At 45.9% G+C, this 4,604-nt stretch overlaps 1 protein-coding gene across 1 annotated transcript in view; it reads right to left on the bottom strand.

The window, feature by feature from the left end:
* Nucleotides 1–1,159: 1,159 nt before the first annotated feature.
* Nucleotides 1,160–4,604, bottom strand: part of ap1s1 (adaptor related protein complex 1 subunit sigma 1) — a 15,113-nt gene continuing 11,668 nt past the window's right edge. Inside the window, exon 5 of the mRNA XM_060076512.1 lies at nt 1,160–4,604. This exon is cut by the window's right edge and continues 651 nt beyond it. The gene's annotated coding sequence lies outside the window, so the exon portion shown is untranslated.

Genomic DNA, 4,604 nt, shown 5'->3' on the forward strand with positions numbered 1-4,604 from the left:
CATTCAATTTAAGGTTTGAAACGTATATTCAGGGACAAAAGAGTGGTAGGCTGCAAATTGTAGATAACAGCATGTAAGCAGTCTTCCTTGAGTAGGCCTTCCTGTATTCTCTTTACACGCATGACTGCGTCCCCGCCCATCACTCCAATGTCATCGTCAAATTTGCGGATGACACTACAGTGATGGGTCTCATCTCCAACGGTGACGAGACAGCATACAGGGAGGAAGTCCAGAGGCTCACAGCCTGGTGTTCAGCTAATAACCTTTTGCTGAACGCCAGCAAAACCAAGGAGATGATATTTGACTGGAGCGCGACGAGAGGTGACCTCACCCCACTCCAGATAGACGGGGTCTGCGTGGAGAAGGTCTCCTCCTTCAAGTTTCTGGGGATGCAGGTCAGTAAGGACCTAACCTGGCACACCAACACGGTTGCGGTGGTCGGAAAAGCTCAGCAGAGGCTATTTTTTCTAAGACTGCTGAGGAAATGCCAGGTGGGGACAAAGCTGCTGCAGACCTTTTACCACTCTGCTGTTGAAAGTGTACTGGTGTATGGCATTACGGTGTGGTACGCAAACTGCACAGCCAAAGACAGGAAAACCCTGCAGGGGGTTATTAAGACGGCAGGAAAAATCATCGGCTGCCCCCTAACCTCCCTGGAGAACATTGCCACCTCCCGGGGGCTGAATAGGGCAAAAAGAATTATGAGTGACCCATCACACCCCGGCCATGGCTTCTTCCAACTCCTCCCTTCGGGTAGGAGATACAGGTCCCTTGGGAGCCGGACAAACAGGCTGAGGAATACCTTCTACCCCTGGGCAATTCGTCTACTTAACGCCTGACCCCCCCCCCCCCCCCCCCCAATGGACATGTGAAATCCTCTACCATATTTATTTATTTTAAAAAAAAAAAGACACTTATATGTTATGACTGCATATTTATATTTATTGTGCCTATTGCTGTTGTTTGTGTTTGTATTTTTGCACTGTTTTATTTTGCACTATGGGTAGTGAGCACCACCCCCAATTTCATTGTACAAGTTTGCACAATGACAATAAAGTATGAATCTACATCTACATTGAATCTACGTTCGTTCCAATGTCTGACCTTCATGTCTCTTCAACGTGGACGAGCCCAAACATGACCACGGGACACTTCACACTTCGTTTAAAACCGTATTTAATGTCAGTATAAATTTACATTCAAAGGTTGAGTCATGTTCGAGAGCTTCAGAGATTGTTAAGTCGTTGACCAGTGAGAAGTGAACACAACACAGGGTCGTTGCCCCAACACAACGAGCGATGGTCACTCAGCGATGGATTTGCTTTTCAATCAGGTTCACTTCACACTTCGTACTAGAGATGGATGTCGCCTTGCAAACTGAAAAAGGTGGCCAAAAAACAATTAATAATTTAGCATGAGCCTGTTGCCGCGACAGATCATAGGCTCATCTGTCCCGGTAACAGGATCAATTGATTAATTGGCTCATGGCTAATTAATAAATTGATCACGTGCTGAACCGGCGTTCAATATGGACCGTGTAAACCCTCAAAGAAGCTCATCCTTGAAACCCAGCTTTCCTAAACTCTCTCCCACTTTCTCTCTCCCCCAACTCTCTCTCCCCCCGCCACTCTCGGTCGGAGATGAATGAGAAAACAGTGCACTTGTATGGCCTGTAGTGCTTGTCCACACGGTCAGGAAAACCATTGAATGAATGAATGAATCCCGAGTCCCTCCTTCATGAGGTGAAGAGATCGACGGCCCAGCAGCAGACAGGAAGGGACACTATTAAAACAGTCGGTAAAACTAGTGGATCGAAATAAAGTTGTACCTATAAACCAAAGAAAGATAAAACATTGAAAATATGTTCAGGGTTAACACTTAAAATACATTAAGCATCCTACAAAGGCAACAATTACCAACATGTATGTCATAAACAAAGGAGGCGAAATAGTATTCACTGCATCCGAGTGTAAAGATTATCCCTTTTTAATTAGTCTTCCATGGCGTTACAAAAAGTAATGACAAAGCAAAGTTAACGATTACATAAAGACACTTGTTGTTTTAACACACACACACACACACACACACACACACACACACACACACACACACACACACACACACACACACACACACACACACACACACACACACACACACACTGGAAAGCAGATAACCAGGTAGAGTGCGCCAAATAAGGAAACCAATAGTAAATGATTATATAGAAAGGACCCCACATATTTTACATCTTCGTGTGAATGTCGCCCAACCTTTTCCCTATAGCGGTTGATGCATTTGCATACCGTGGTATCGACTTCTCCACAAGAAAACTGGAGTAAGAGTAATGAATTCTGCATCCTAAGAATTTACACTGCAACGCATTTTACATAAAAGTGATTCAAGATGTATGTTATTTTTCTCCCAAAGAGAATGTTTCCTCTCCAGTTATAAACTTGGTCGGTCCGTTGAATGATTGTCCCAGTAGGTAGAAGACAGCCAGAGTATAGCTCCCCCTACTGGCGGCTTGAGGTGTGGGACCGTCCAGTCAGGTGAAGTACGTTAAGCATCGAGCACTACGATTTTTTTTCACATTCTCACATGTGAAAAAAAAAGTTTCACATCGTCTGAGCGGTTGGACAAGGCAAGGCGGGAACAGTATGGTTAGTCCGTGACCTCCTGACACTACGAGACTGGTTTATCACCAGGGTGTAGCGACCAAAGGACACAGCTGATTGGCTGCCCAACGTGAAGATACGTCCGTTCAAAACTGACTCATTTCAAAATGCGCTGCAGATGTCATTTGGTAGAAAGTCCGCCGGCGTGTAGCCGCCACATTTCAAGGTCACGAGTTCACACTGAGCCCTTATTAAATTCTTGGAAACGGCCGCTTGACATTCAGAGCGCAGCGGGGGGGGGGGTGGAGCGACCGGCGGTCGGGGGCGAGGCTTTTGTCTCCGCGGTGAGCATTCCAGAGCGCAGGACCGCGGGATTGTCCCACACTTCCTGCTCCCCGTTGGGGGCGAGGACCCACGCTGCTCTGCCCGTCAGGACTAACTCCACGGGAGCGCGCAGTCAGACACTACTTTTATATATTGCACTACAATTCCTTTTCCCATGGTGGCCAGAGAGGCCGTTTCAGCAGGCCAAGCCACCGAGGCAAGAGTGTTTCTGCCACGGCGGCCTCCCTGCTGACCCACACCTCCTCCACGCCTGCGTTGTCCCAATGTTCTAGTTACACCTCAACACAATGCACCTTCTATAGACAGGATCGAAAACTGCGAAAAAAAACTCCACAAAAAGCACACACTGCGTCATGAAAACACACTCCTAAGAAACCCAGAAACCAAAATAACCTACGTAAGCAAAAATAAAACATGGATGCAAAGCAAGACATGATGATCGTTTTCTCGGTAATGTATATATTGAATAAGTACAGCTATAGCAATATATCATTGTCATTATTGCCCCTAAACTCCATTGTACATTATTGAAACTTTTAAAACACGATTAAAACATTATTGAGAGTACAATTTTGTGAATTCATTCAAGGATATATGTTCAAACAAAATTCAATTTTTCTAAAATCAGGAAATGGGTCGCATCCTGCGAGTAGCGCAAAGTGCGCTGAACACAACCACAAAAAGGGAAAGGTTCACAGCCCACTAGACCAACTGAGCTCAAGTCTCTGTGTGGTGAGCCAGTCGTACCTGCTCGGACACGCTGGGGAGAGATGGGATCTCCAACTCTCAACCTCAAAAGGTGTGTCCGAGAAAGGGGAGGGGCCGAGGTACGTGAGGTACGTCCTGGGTCCACTCCCATGACCGCGGGCAGTGAATGTCTACTGCTGCTCTCGCGTGGAAACAGTCGATTATTGATCTCCTTGCAGAGCGATAACCGGAACAATCTGCAATTAATCTAAGAGTGTCTCTACCAAACATGTCGTTATATGCAATTCGTATACACAGGCACAATAAATAGACATCGAGTGTATTTCAAAATAACTCGAAGTGTGATTACTATAATCCATGTATTTACTTGAAGATGCTGATGAGTGCATTGCGACTTCAAAAGTTAATGCAAAGGTTTGGTCACCACTTGCATACAATCACAAGCAGATAGAAAACCAATCACGCAACGGTTTGAGTCGCCCCGTTGGGAGACGGGTAATGGGGTGATGTCATCGTTCACTGGGGGTCAAAGACAGACCTGTCAATCACGGATTTGAATGTCAGTTCCTCTGTATTTATATCGTTGGTATAAAATAACGTTTAAACCTCACGGTTACCCGATACGGTTGGCTTTACATCCCATCGGACTGAGCCCAGCGAAACGAGACTTAAGTTTTGAAGAAGATTTAAGGAACGTTGATTTCAAGTAGTCGACAGGAGGTTCCTCGCTGTGGTAGCACTGGTATTAAGCAGAGACGGAGGTGAAGGGACTATAATACAGTCAGTACCCCTACAGTCGTGAGTTTGTTGACGTCCTTAAAGTTTAAAACTACGCTAGCCAGGTGCGGCTCTAGGAGACCAGATCCAGGAACCGTTTGAGAACCGGCCTTTAGTCGACTGAATCACGCCTGGGATGTACTTTAACCTTTTGAATCA

Source organism: Gadus macrocephalus, chromosome 17, assembly GCF_031168955.1.
Source record: "Gadus macrocephalus chromosome 17, ASM3116895v1".
Lineage (NCBI taxonomy): Eukaryota > Metazoa > Chordata > Actinopteri > Gadiformes > Gadidae > Gadus > Gadus macrocephalus.